General features: G+C 40.1%; 1 long non-coding RNA gene and 1 pseudogene across 1 annotated transcript; one reads left to right on the forward strand and one right to left on the reverse strand.

Annotated features, from left to right (window-relative positions):
• LOC116702271 (myc-associated zinc finger protein-like) lies at positions 1-5,783 on the forward strand (annotated as a pseudogene).
• A 9,241-nt stretch (positions 5,784-15,024) lies between these two features.
• On the reverse strand, positions 15,025-15,802 carry LOC116703018 (uncharacterized). Its single transcript, XR_004335318.1, has 2 exons — positions 15,765-15,802; positions 15,025-15,575 (listed from the first exon to the last, which is right to left on the reverse strand). It is a non-coding gene; the product is annotated as an uncharacterized LOC116703018 (long non-coding RNA).

Here is a 15,802-nt window from a genome sequence, read left to right on the forward strand (position 1 = left end):
AAGAGCTCTGTGCTGTGTCTGCAGTCAAGGTTCTGGCCAGCGGGCCGTCCGGCCCACGTCTGCTCCACCTGCAACAAGGAGTTCAAGAACAGCTACAACCTGCGGCGGCACCAGTCGGTGCAAACGGGGATCGCCATGAGGGAAGCGGCCGCGGGAGGAAGGGGACGGGGGAAGGGGGGCGGGGGGACAAGCAGACCGTGCCCCTGTCCCTCCTCCACCTCACGCTGCCCTGCAGCCGGCGCCGGCGCTCCCCCACGCCGCCGCCCCGCCGCCCGGAGAACCTCCCGCAGTCACGCAAGCCAGAGTAGCCAGGCGTGTCGGTTCCATCGCCGCGACCGTAACACATGGCTGCACCGCCTCAGCCCATCCAGGCAGCAGTTTTGTCGTGTGGCTCCATGAGCAGTGGGTCTGAGGGTAAATGATGGAGAGAGAGAGAGAGAGATGAGAGAGAGAGAGAGAGAGAGAAGAGAGGGTGAGAGAGAGAGAAAAGAGAGGGAAAAAGAGAGACGAGTGAGAGTTAGAGAGAGAGAGAGAGATATTGATCCCAAATAAAGGAAAAATGCTTCAAAAATAAACAGTGAAACGAACGGGACAGGACCAAAATACCCTAAAATACCTAAAAAAGCAAGCCATACAGAAGCAGGCTAAGAAAAACACAGGAAACCAGACTACCACAATAACATGAGAAAAACACCAAAACATGACAGAGGACAAGTAAAAGTTGTATTGGCTCTGGTGGCATGATTCCTTAGTGGTCCGTACGAGATAGATAGATAGATAATACTACATTTTATTTAAATAGATAGTGATTCACTAAAATGGGAATTTATGAGTTACAGCAGCAAATCAGTCACAACAGCAGCCTCAATAAATTATATGAAATACTAGGAGCAACATACTACATATATAATGGAATAATACGTAGGATAAAAAACAAGAAGTATATTTGAATGTATACACGTTGGAACAAAAATGTGCAACTGCTTAACTATAACATGATAGATATCGTATGTGCTTTAATCTGATATCCAGTGATCTCCTCTGATGGTGTGTTCAGGGACTCTGTCTGTCTCAGACCCCAACCCCACCAGGTGAGGAAAACCACGCGTGCGAGGCGTGCGGGAAGGCCTTCAGGACGTGTACACCCGACCACCACCGCCTGTCCCACTCGGACGAGAAGCCGTACTCCTGCCCGTCTGGCAGCGCTTCAGAGGAAAGACCGGATGAGCTACCACGTCCGCTCGACACCAGGGCGCCGTGGAGACACCCTCTCTGTCCCCACTGCGCCAAGGCCTTCTCCCGTGAAAACCCCATCACATCACATGGAGCTTCATTTAGTCTGAATACAGCTTTGGTCTATTAGGGTAGAGCTCTACATACATTAACTTCCATTGTTGTCCTAATGGTCCTTATGTGTCCTCATGTGCCCTCATATTGTCCCCATGTTGTCTCCATGTTGTCCTCATCTTGCCTTCATGTTGTCCTCATGTGTGCCTCATGTGTCCCTCATATTGTCCCGTTGTCCTCATGTGTCCTCATGTTGCCTTCATGTTGTCCTCATGTTGTCCTCATGTTGCATCATGTTGTCTCCATGTTGTCCTATGTTGCTTCTGTTGCTTCATGTTGTCTTCACGTTGTCCTCATGTTGTCCTATGTGTCTCATTGTCCTCATGTTTTCCTCATGTTGCTATCATGTTGTCTGTTGCTTATGTTGTCCTCATGTTGCCCTCATGTTGTCCTCATGTTGCTTCCTGTTGCCTCATGTGTCCTCATGTTGTCCTCATGTTTGCCTCTCATGTTGTCTTCCATTGTTGTCTTCATGTTGCCTTCATGTTGTCTGCAGTTGTCGTTCATGTTTGTCCTCATGTTGTCCCATGTTGCCTTCATGTTGTCCTCTGTTGCTATCATGTCTTCAGTTGTTTCATGTCTCATGTTGTCTCTTGTTGTCTTCATGTTGTCCTCATGTTGTCCTCATGTTGTCCCATGTGTCATGTTGTCCCATGTTCCTCATTGTTGCTTCATGTTGTCTTCATGTTGTCCATGTTGTCCCATGTTGCCTCATGTTGCTATCATGTTGCTATCATGTGTCCTCATGTTGTCTTCATGTGTCCTAGTTGTCCCCATGTTGCACTCATGTTGCTATCATGGCTATCATGTTGTCTCTTGTATTCATGTTGTCTCATGTTGTCCCATTTGCCTCATGTTTGCTATCATGTGCTATTGTTGCTATCATGTTGCTATCATGTTGCTATGTTGTCTCATGTGTCTTCATGTTGTCTCATGTTGTCCCCATGTGTCTCATGTTGTCCCCATGCTCATTTGTCCTCAGTTCTTAGTGTCCTCTGTGTCCTCATGTTGCCCTCAAAAAATCTGTTATATATTATTATTTGTGTGCCCTGGGTCTTTTCAGCATATGTTTGTAATTGACGCTGTTTATTGTCTTAAAATGTAAAAAAAAAAAAAAAAACTCAAAACTCAAAGGAATCAGATTAGAAAAAAGAGCTCTAATTTCCACGAAGGTGAATCAACACACAGGACAAAGCTGGCTGAAGAGTCCTTTGTCTCGCTTCTCCGTATACGTCCAAAGAGAAGAATACTTACAATTTCTTCTCCATCATCGTGTGTGTGTTGTCCTTTGTTTATATTCCCTAACTCAAAAGATTTGATCATATTTTTCCACAACATGGTCTTGACAACAGCCAATAACTCGAGGAATTAGGGTGTCTACACACGCCGTCTCATGACATCAGTCTGGTGTGTGATGTGTAAATATAATAATAATAATAATAATAGAATGATATCTAATAATAATAAGAGGGTTTTTGGTGTGTTTTTTGCAGACCGACCACCTTAACAGCCACGTCCGACAGTGCACTCTACAGAGAGACCGTTCAGTGCACGGTAAGTCTTCATCTGTCTCTTTACGGGAGTCAGCCATATGGTTGTGAATCACAAAACCACGAAACACTGGGTAGTAATATGAGATGTGATGATGATGATGATGATGATGATTATTAAATAAGATTATATAGATTTTTATATTTTCATCCCCATGTGTTTTTCAGTCAAGTCAGCTTTACTGTCATTTTCTCCATTTTAACATGGTTTTTTAATTTTTTTTTTAACAATATTACAAGGCAAAAACACAAGAATGTTATGATAGATGTGCAAAAAGCTCTTAATACTACAGATAGATCGGATAGAGTTTGTGTGTCAGTGTGTGTGTGTTGGTGTGTGTGTGTGTGTGTGTGTGTGTGTGGACAGTTAGGGGGTATCAGTGCACGCAGGAAACCATCACAGTGTGATTCAAACCCTGGACCTCTGTGTCGAGGCGTAACCTCTCTTACAGTGCGCCCGCTCCACCACTGAACAACCCGCACATTATCAGATATTTAACTTCTAAACCCTTCGTAACCCTCGGGTGTCTCCCCGTCAAACTGAAAATCAACACTTTGTTTGAGGCTTTTTATAATTTTTAACTTTTTCTTACATTTTTGTCCTTTTTTTTTAACACTTTTGACGCTTTTTTTCAGTGTATGTCACTTTTTATGATGTTTTCAACACTGCGTAGCACTAACTTATTAACTTTAGTTTTACAGTATTTTTGGAATTTATGGTCAATAAACCTCATTTATAGGAAATCATACCTAATGTTTGAGTTAGAAACAGCAGAAATTAGGAATTATTTAGACTAAATTAAAGGAATGGATGTGATGATAATCACAGACTGGAATATGTCAACTTTTACTCAACACTATTTCAACAAACTTCACTTTGTTTTACAATGCTATAAAATAATAAGACCAAAATTAATGAAAGTAGAGATTTGTACTTGGAAAAGAGCGTTGGAATCATCATGTTATTTTGGGATTAAAAGAAACATTGATATAGGACAACATGAGGACAACATGGGACAACATGAGGACACTGAGGACAATTAAGACACATGGGGACAACATGGGGACAATGAGGACAACATGAGGACAACAGAGGACAACATGGGACAACATAGACACATGAGGACAACATGAGGCACAACATTAAGACAACATGAGGACAACATGAGACACATGAAGACAACATGAGGGGACAACATGAGGACAACATGAGGACAACATGAGGCAAAATCCTGAGGACAACTGAGGACACTGAGGGCAACATGAGGACAACATGGACAACATTAAGACAACATGAGGGCAACATGAGGGCAACATGAGGACAACATGAGGACAACATGAGGGCAACATGAGGACAACATTAAGACAACATGAGGACAACATGAGGGTTAAGACTCATTGTAGTGACCAGGTTGGCTCAGTGGTCTGATTTGCATTGAGAGATGATTTTATGGAAAGTTCCCCATGCCGATCTCTAGGTATGGTGAAGGGTATGTGATGGGGGGGTCAAGTAGGAAGTTACTACAAAGACAGCTTTGATCCTCTGGTTGTATTTCCGAGTTTGTCTCCTGCTTCTCTCACTACGCGTCTCCGTGCACGTGTCCTTGTCTCCCCACAGACGTGCACGTCGGCGTTCGCCACGCGAGACCGTCTCCGCGCCCACCTGGTCCGGCACGAGGAGAAGGTGCCGTGTCACATCTGTGGGAAGCTGCTGTCGGCTGCGTACATCACGGACCACATGAGGGTCCACAACCAGTCGCAGCACCACGCCTGCCACCTCTGCAACCGCAGTAAGTCCCAGGGACCGGCACCAGAGACTGGGGCTGCAGGTCTGACTCCTTCAACCAAAGCTGGTTGTAGCTGTAAGACTACATCTACACTACTATGTTTGGCTTTAAAGATCTGGAGGTTTAGACACGTCTATATAGACCCTAGTGGTCCCCTAATACTGTATCTGAAGTCTCTTTTATATAGACCTTAGTGGTCCCTAATACTGGATCTGAAATCTCTTTATATAGACCTTAGTGGTCCCCTAATACTGGATCTGAAGTCTCTTTTATATAGACCTTAGTGGTCCCTAATACTGTATCTGAAGTCTCTTTTATATAGACCTTAGTGGTCCCTAATACTGTATCTGAAGTCTCTTTTATATAGACCTTAGTGGTCCTAATACTGTATCGAAGTCTCTTTCTATAGACCTTAGTGTCCCTAATATGTATCTGAGTCTTTTTATGACCTTGTCCCTAATACTGTATCTGAATTCTTTAATAGACCTTAGTGTCCTAATACTTATCTGAAGTCTCTGTATATAGCCCTTAGTGGTCCCTAATACTGTATCTGAAGTCTCTTTATATAGACCTTAGTGGTCCCTAATACTGTATCTGAAGTCTCTTTTATAGACCTTAGTGGTCCCTAAACTGTATCTGAAGTCTCTTTATATAGACCTTAGTGGTCCCAATCTGTAGCTGAAGTCTCTTTATATAGACCTTAGTGGTCCCTAATCCTGTATCTGGAGTCTCTTACATAGACCTTGTGTGTTGTCCAGGCTTCACCACCCTCACCTACCTGCGGGTCCACGCCCAGAAGCACCACGGCCAGGAGTGGAAGGAGAGCGGCGGGGCACGGGGGGGCTTCGGCGGGACGGGGGTCGGCGGGGTGCTGCTCTGCCAGCTATGCGGGGTGCAGTGCAAGACCGCCACGCAGCTCCAGGGCCACATGGGCACCCACGGCAGCCAGGGGGACCCCGGGGTGGGCCAGACCAGCGCCGGCCCCGTGGGCACCACCAGCGTGGCCGTCACCGTGTCCAGCGCCAGCGCGGTGGGACTGCTGGTCACGGACTGCTCTGGGATCGCCCCCCAGACTCACAGCTAGCAGGCTGGGGGGGCTGGGGGGCAGGGGGGGTGGGGGGGGACATGAGGAGGAGAGAACTGGAGTGACAGCATCCAGCATCCGATCCAGGTGGGTGAATCAAACGTCCATCTCCACCTTCCCCCACCTGAGCCCCATTTCACAGAGGTTGAAGACTACAAGTTAAAAAACAACAACAAAGAAAAACACCTCCCTGCCCCCCCCCCCCAAATCACCGGGTCGCTTCTGGTTTGTATGGGCCTCCACACACCCCAATCTCTGACCCAAATGTTGGCAGTCATATTGCATTGTGGGTAATGTAGGCAGCAGATTTTGACATTAGGGAACATTATGTCACGTGTTTGACCCAGTATCCCTTCCACTCCTCTTCTCATTATTCTTTATTCTTCACATACGTTGCATCGTGTAACAAAGCCAAATGTTCTGTCTTTTACAATAAGAACTGTACAATAAATACAATGAGTTGAACATGTTAACATACATGTAATAAAACTGTTAACTATACTGTACAACCCCAAAAAAACAGTTGTCCTATTGTCAATAACCACCTGGGAAGTTTTACGCTGCCCCTGTTATTAGAACGTTCTGTTTGCCCCTGCAGGGTCTTTGCGATAGGCGAAGAGGAACTTAGCCTGGTGGGGGGGGGGGGGACCTTTTTACTTCCTGCTCCATCGGCGCTGGCAAACAGCTGATCCGCCACAGACTCTTGAGAGACACTGTCCAGCGTCCCTGTCGGAGCCAGGGTGGAGACGACGAGGAGGACGACCTCCGTGTGTGTTTTTATTCCCGTGGCTTTAGCGGTTAGTTGTTTCTCTCGGCTCTCATGTCGCCCGCACTTGCACAGCGTGTCATGATGATTTTGTAACGCCGCTCGATGTTTTTAGATCGTTTCTATCGACCTAGAGATATAAACGCGACTTCAGTGAGTTGCATTTCTTACTGAACGGTCTCCAGTTTGCCTTCGTCGGACTCTTCAGAGCAGGATGTTTCCGGGGATGCAACGATCCACTCGACCTTAAATTGACCTTTTTAGGGTGTTTGCATGTAACTGATCCCCATGTGTTCTTCAAGTCACGTCAGCTCTATTGTCAGTTTCTTCACACATACTGTACTAGACATGCAGAGGAATCGAACGCTGGTTTCTCCCCATCCCCGCGGTGAAGAAGACAACGAAATGCACAACAGATAGGGCCATTTTTAACAATATTACCAGACAAAAACACAAGAGTGTTATGATACGATGTGTAAAAAGCTCTTTAATTTACAGATAGAGTGTGTGTGTGTGTGTGTGTGTGTGTGTGTGTGTGTGTGTGTGTGTGTGTGTGTGTGTGTGTGTGTGTGTGTGTGTGTGTGTGTGTGTGTGTGTGACAACTTGGTTATTAACAAGTTAAAGAGCACAATCGTGAAACATCTTCTATTAGAAGTTATGTAGCACCAGCGGTGGAATGTATAAGTACATCATCCCACTGTACTATAATACATATTGAGGTACTTCATGTTACTTTTACTTCTACTCCACTACATCCATCTGACAGCTTAGTACTATTACTTAGTTTTACTCCACTACATCCATCTGACAGCTTTAGTTCCTAGTTACTTTAGTTACTAGTTACTTTAGTTACTCCACTACATCCATCTGACAGCTTTAGTTACTAGTTACTTTAGTTACTCCACACACATCCATTGACAGCTTAGTTTACTAGTTACTTAGTTACTAGTTACTTTAGTTACTCCACACATCAATCTGACAGCTTTAGTACTAGTTACTTTAGTTACTAGTTACTTTAGTTACTCCACTACAATCCATCTGACAGCTTTAGTACTAGTTACTTTAGTTACTAGTTATCGTTAGTTACTCCACTAATCCATCTGTACAGCTTTAGTTCCTAGTACTTACTAGTACTTTAGTTACTAGTTATTTAGTTACTCCACTACATCCATCTGACAGCTTAGTTCCTAGTTAATTTAGTTACTAGTTACTTTAGTTACTCCACTACATCCATCTGACAGCTTTAGTTCCTAGTTACTTTAGTTACTAGTTACTTTAGTTACTCCACTACATCCATCTGACAGCTTTAGTTACTAGTTACTTTAGTTACTCCACTACATCCATCTGACAGCTTTAGTTCCTAGTTACTTTGTTACTAGTTACTTTAGTTACTCCACTACATCCATCTGACAGCTTTAGTTACTAGTTACTTTAGTTACTAGTTACTTTAGTTACTAGTTACTTTAGTTACTCCACTACATCCATCTGACAGCTTTAGTTACTAGTTACTTTAGTTACTCCACTACATCCATCTGACAGCTTTAGTTCCTAGTTACTTTAGTTACTAGTTACTTTAGTTACTCCACTACATCCATCTGACAGCTTTAGTTCCTAGTTAATTTAGTTACTAGTTACTTTAGTTACTCCACTACATCCATCTGACAGCTTTAGTTCCTAGTTACTTTAGTTACTAGTTACTTTAGTTACTAGTTACTTAGTTACTCCTCTACATTCATCTGACAGCTTTAGACTAGTTACTTTGTTACTAGTTACTTTAGTTACTCACACATCATCTGACAGCTTTAGTTCCTAGTTACTAGTTAATAGTTACTTAGTTACTCCACTACATCCATCTGACAGCTTTAGTTTCCTAGTTACTTTAGTTACTAGTTACTTTAGTTACTCCACTACATCCATCTGACAGCTTAGTTACTAGTTTACTTTTTATTTTTTAGTTACTATTATTTAGTTACTCCTCTACATTCATTGACAGCTTTAGTTCCTAGTTACTTTAGTTAATAGTTACTTAGTAACTCCACTACATTATCTGACAGCTTTAGTTACAGTCCTTTAGTTACTCCTCTACATTATGACAGCTTGTTCCTAGTTACTTTAGTTAATAGTTACTTATAGTATCCATACATTCATCTGACAGCTTTAGTCTAGTTACTTTAGTACTCCACTACATTCATCTGACAGCTTTAGTACTAGTATTAGTTACTAGTTACTTTAGTTATCCACTACATATCTACAGCTTTATAGTTACTTTAGTTACTATTACTTTAGTCACTAGTTACTTTCCACATTAAGATTCCTGCACATTAAACCCATGTAGTTTATAATCTGATGTTAAATATACAGTAACCTAGCAACAATACAACGGAGTAACCATAGCAACAATATAAGGGCTCCAGGTGCAGCTGATTGGATGATGATGTCATCAAACAGCTGATTGGATCCTTTTACTCCTTCTACAACGGGACGATTCTTTACTTTTAATATCTAAAGTAACATTTTCCCTGCAGGACTTTACCGTGTAACAGAGTATTTATACAGAGTGGAGTTAGTACTTTTACTGCAGTAAAGTATCTGAGTACTTCTTCCACCGCTGTTGAACCGAAATAACACATAAAACACCGCTTACATTTGTTTAAATGCCGATATCCGAGCTGCCGAAATCATGTGTGTGTGTGGTGTGTGGGGTGTGTGTGTGTGTGTGTGTGTGTGTGTGTGTGTGTGTGTGTGTGTGTGTGTGTGTGTGGTGTGTGTGTGTGTGTGTGTGTGTGTGTGTGTGTGTGTGTCCGACCCCAGAGGGTTAAATAACAATTACAATAATAACATCAGAATATCTTTAGAAATAAAAACAACAGACAGAAATGTCTTCAGATGAAGGAACTAAGACGACGTGGTGACATCCGGAGTCTAGAGTACACTGTCAAAAAAAATGGACAAAACAGGACCTTTAAGGAACAAAAGCTTGTCACTGGGGGGGCGGGGGGGGGGTACCCTCAAAGGGACTTTGTTGGACCTTGAATAAGAGGATCACATTTGTACCTCACCTGTTTCCAGGGCTGTAGTACTCGAGTCCGGTCTTGGACTCGAGTCCGGTCTTGGACTCAAGACCGTTTTTCTATGGTTTCTGACTTGTCTCGGACTCGCTAGTATTTGGACTCTGACTTGTCTCGGTCTCGGCCACTGGTCTGGTCCTATATGGCTTCTGGTCTGGACCGAGTCCAGGTGTCTTCATTATGTTGATAATAATATTGGAGGGAAAGGGAAACCCAAAATGATGGTCTTGATACTGTCATGCATAAGACCTTTATTCTGTCCTGGACTCGGACGCAAACCTTTTTGGACTCGGTCTTGACTTGGACTCGACTCGTCCTGGTCTTGGACTCAACTATGGTGGTCTTGACTACAGCCCTGCCTGTTTGTACCTTCTAAGGAACAACATTATACCTTTGAGGATCAATAATGTACCGTAAAGGTACAAATATGTACCTTACACCTCAGAAAGTCCACACTGAACAATGGAAGGTGCATAATAAATGTACCTTAAGGTGCTAATAAAGTACCTTAAAGGTGCAAATTGTACCTTAAAGGGGCATAATGTACCTTAAAGGTGCATAATTGTACCTTAAGGTGCATACTAATGTACCTTAAAGGTGCATAATTGTAGCCTAAGGTGCATAATGTGCCTTGAATGTGCATAATGTACCTTGAGGTGTATAATTGTGCCTTGAAGGTGCAAATTGTACCTTAGGTGCATAATTGTACCTTGAAGGTGCATAATTGACCTTAAGGTGCATAATGACCTTCAACATACATTTTTGTACTTTTAGGAACATTGCTTGTTTGTACCTTAGGGAACAAAATGAACCTGTATTGCAACCTTTTCTTTTGACAGGTAGATTACGCTTCAGGACGATTAAAACCATCGCGATTCAGTTATAATCTCAACTGATTAATATCTTTAACACTTATCGTTAATTATGAGCAATTCCTCGATGCATCGTTACATCCCCGGTTGGGTCAGAGCGGCCATCTTGTAAATACACTTTTATAACGCTGATAGAGGCAACTCATAGCTGGTGTGTACGTTTCTCCATGAACATTGAATGTGTGTTAACTTCTCTGCTTCATATGGTCTTTGCTCTGTCTCTGGATGCTGATTTGTAATTCTTAAAAAACAAAAAAAAGGTACATTGCTGTGTAATTTGTAGCTAAACCGTGGTGACAACTCTCTCTGTGGCTGACTGACTTGATGCGTAGTGCATAGCGCCTCGTTCCTACTGTATTAAAACGCAGTGAAATGCATGAGTGGACTCACGTGGGAGTGATCTTCATGGTGTGTCTGCGAGGAATGGGGGTCTCGCGTAGTCAGGTCTACCTCCACAGCACTGCCGAGGAAGGTCTGGCTACACCACAATGCATGTCTGGGATGGGAGAAAAGAGCCTCCGAAAATCCCTGGTGCCATCATGAAAAAGCAGCCCGAAAAGGTGGAAAAACACAACAAAAACAATGGAAAAAGCATTGAATTTTCTAAAAAAAACATAGGTAAAGTGACAAAATCTTTGGAAAAAAAGCTACAAAAACAATGAGCCAAATTTATTGTGAACCTAAATTGAATTCGGGCCGGATTAAAATCAGAATCTGCTTTATTTGCCAGGTGTGGACACATACGATGGATTTCGCTTTGGATCATCATTGCTCACAATGTGCTTACACATACAAAATAAACCACAAACAAACAATATATACACACTAGATATACACACTAAGATATACACACTAAGATATACACACTAAGATATACAAACTAGATATACTCACTAAGATATACCACTAAGATAACACAGACTATAGATCCTCACTAAGATATACACACAAGATATACACACTAAGAATAACTCTAAGATATACACATAATATATACACACTGATACATACACACTAATAAAACCAATAATTATATAACTCAATAACATATATACCACTCAATACAACACTACATATATAACACTAATATACACACTAAATATACAACACTAATATATACACACTAATACATACCACTAATACATTACACACTGATACATACACACTAATATATACACACTAATACATATACCACAATATATACACACTAAATAATACACACTATATAATACCTCAACTATACACACTATATAAACACCGATACATACACACCTACTATATACACACTAATACTACACCATAACACGATATACACAAATAATACAACACACTGATACTAACACTACAACATGATACATACACAGATACATACACACTGATAAAATACATACACATATACATACACATAAATATTAACACACCTGATACATACACACTAATATATACACACTGATAATACATACACACTATACATACACACTAATATAACTACACACTGATATACACACTGATAACATGATACACTGATACAATGTACACTAACATATATACACACTGATACATGTACTAACATAAACACACTGATATACATACTGTACACTATATACAATAGATACACCGGATATATCCACATAAACTATTACACACATTATATATACCACATGAACATGTACACTAACATATATACACAAGATATATACACAACGATACATACAAACGATACATTACCATAAACTGTATATACACACTAACAATAACCATGCCTACATGTACATAACATATAACACTAAATATACACACTGATACATACACTGATACATGTACACAATATATACATATATACACACTGATAAGTAACTAACTATATATACACATGATATACACACTATACATACACCACTGATACATGTACACTACAACATATACACACTGATACATAAAAGTACATACATATATACACACTGAACATCCCAACACGATACATGTACACTAACTATATACTACAGATACAACACACTGATAATGTACACTAACATATAACACACTTGATACATGTACACTATATATACACACTGATATATAAACACGATACATACACACTGAAAATGTACACTAACATATATACACACTGATACATAACACACTGAGTACATGGCATACTAACATATATACACACTATACATACACAATGATACATGTACACTAACATATATACACACATGATACATGTACATCTAACATAATACACCAAATACTAACACTGCATACATGTTACACTAACATATACACACTGAAAAGAACACTAACATGCATACAAACCACTATACACACGATACATGTCACAACATAATACACACAACTATACACATGAAATGACACTACATATATATATACACACTGATACATGTGCGATAAAATTACACCACTGATACATGTACATAACATAGATACACACTGATCATATACACACTAATACATGTACATACATAACACAACATGTAACTGACATATATACACACTGATATATACACACTGATACATGTACACTAACAATACATATACACACTTACGTCATATATACACACTGATAGCATGTACACTAACTATATACACACTACATCGTATACACACGATACATGTACAAAATATAATACACATCTAACATAATACACACTGTACATGTACACTGATAAATGTACACCTAACATATCTACACACTAAAACGTATAATACACCACCTGTACATACACAAGATACATGTACACAACATATACCACCATGATATATACACACGAGACATACACACTGAACATGTACACTAACAATATACACACTGAACATACACACTGATACATGTACACTACAAATACATACACTAATTAACACAGTATTAAATGCAAATAATAATAATCTAAGTAGAATTATAACAGTACATAACAGTCACAGGGGACAATTTCTACATTTATAATTTAATACTTACTATTTTTCTTGAAATAATTTTTGATTCATTTCTATTTCAAAAAAATGTAGTTTATTTTTAAAAAGTATCTTTTATAAGTTTTTATATTTTAAATGACCTTTTAATCGTGGTTATTTTAATACAACCACAGCGTTTAATACTTTGATAATTTACATCATTTCTTCATAATTCATGTTGAATTTTATTTTTAATTTATTCGAAATCAATTTTTATTAATTTCTAATTATTTTTAATTTAAATTCCGAGTGTTAAATAATTTTATATTTTATCCGTTTAATTGCAGTTTATTTTTAAAAATATTTTTATATTTTGAATTACCTTTTTAAATCGTGTTATTCGAAAACAACCACAGGGACAAGGACAATTTATACTAATACCTTAACTACAATTTACTGATTATACCTACATACATTTACTGAAGGAACATTTTCAATGCAGGACTCTTACTCACGGTAACATAGTATTTTCACAGTGTGTGTATTATCATCAATAGTAGTATTAGTATCAGTAGTAGTGATAGTAGTAGTAGCAGTGCAGCAGCAGTATCCGATACCCCAGCTCGACTGATGCTAACCCGTTAGCCGTTTGCATTGTTACAGAAGAGCGAGGAGCATCCACGCCTCACCCACCCGGCTTTAACAGCCTCTGTCGACCGACATGCTAGCAGATCCGCTGTAAAAGCGACACGATCCTTAAAACACCGCTGAACGCAGGGGGGCATGCTGGATGAGACATATCCATCCAAAAAGCACAAGAAACGGCCTTTATGGGACGCTTGTTTCGGGGGACATTACGACGCGATGGGCAGCAGCTAGCGCGCAGTCCCAAAGATTAGTGTGTATGTATTAGTGTGTATATATTAGTGTGTATGTATCAGTGTGTATATATGTTAGTGAGTCTATATATTAGTGTATATGTATTAGTGTGTATGTATCAGTGTGTATATATTAGTGTGTATATCTTAGAGTGTATATCTTAGTGTGTATATCTTAGTGTGTATATCTTAGTGAGGATATCTTAGTGTGTATATCTTAGTGTGTATATCTTAGTGAGTATATCTTAGTTTGTATATCTTAGTGTGTATATCTTAGTGTGTATATCTTAGTGTGTATATCTTAGTGTGTATATATTGTTTGTTTTGTGGTTTATTTTGTATGTGTAAGCACATTGTGAGCAATGATGATCCAAAGCGAAATCCATCGTATGTGTCCTCACACCTGGCAAATAAAGCAGATTCTGATTTTAATCCGGCCCGAATATCAATTTAGGTTCACAATAAATTTTGGCTCATTGTTTTTGTAGCTTTTTTTCCAAAGATTTTGTCACTTTATCCTATGTTTTTTTTTAGAAAATTCCAATGCTTTTTCCATTGTTTTTGTTGTGTTTTTCCACCTTTTCGGGCTCGCTTTTTCATGATGGCACCAGGGATTTTCGGAGGCTCTTTTTCTCCCATCCCAGCATGCATTGTGGTGTAGCCAGACCTTCCTCGGCAGTGCTGTGGAGGTAGACCTGACTACGCGAGACCCCCATTCCTGCGCAGACACCCATGAAGATCACTCCCACGTGAGTCCACTCATGCATTTCACTGCGTTTTAATACAGTAGGAACGAGGCGCTATGCACTACGCATCAAGTACAGTCAGCCACAGAGAGAGTGTCACCACGGTTTAGCTACAAATTACACAGCAATGTACCTTTTTTTTTGTTTTTTAAGAATTACAAATCAGCATCCAGAGACAGAGCAAAGACCATATGAAGCAGAGAAGTTACACACATTCAATGTTCATGGAGAAACGTACACACACAGCTATGAGTTTGCCTCTATCAGCGTTATAAAAGTGTATTTACAAGATGGCCGCTCTGACCCAACCGGGGATGTAACGATGCATCGAGGAATCTGCTCATAATTAACGATAATGTGTTAAAGATATTAATCAGTTGAGATTATAACTGAATCGCGATGGTTTTAATCGTCCTGAAGCGTAATCTACACTGTCAAAAGAAAAGGTGCAATACAGGTTCATTTTTGTTCCCTAAGGTACAAACAAGCAAATGTTCCCTTAAAAGTACAAAAATGTATGTTGAAGGTACAATTATGCACCTTTAAGGTACAATTATGCACCTTCAAGGTACAATTATGCACCTTCAAGGTACAATTATGCACCTTCAAGGCACAATTATACACCTTCAAGGTACAATTATGCACCTTCAAGGCACATTTATGCACCTTTAAGGTACAATTATGCACCTTTAAGGTACATTTATGCACCTTTAAGGTACATTTATGCACCTTTAAGGTACATTTATGCACCTTCCATTGTTCAGTGTGGACTTTCTGAGGTGTAAGGT

The sequence above is a fragment of the Etheostoma spectabile genome, chromosome 15, assembly GCF_008692095.1.
Source record: "Etheostoma spectabile isolate EspeVRDwgs_2016 chromosome 15, UIUC_Espe_1.0, whole genome shotgun sequence".
NCBI classification, from domain to species: Eukaryota; Metazoa; Chordata; class Actinopteri; order Perciformes; family Percidae; genus Etheostoma; species Etheostoma spectabile.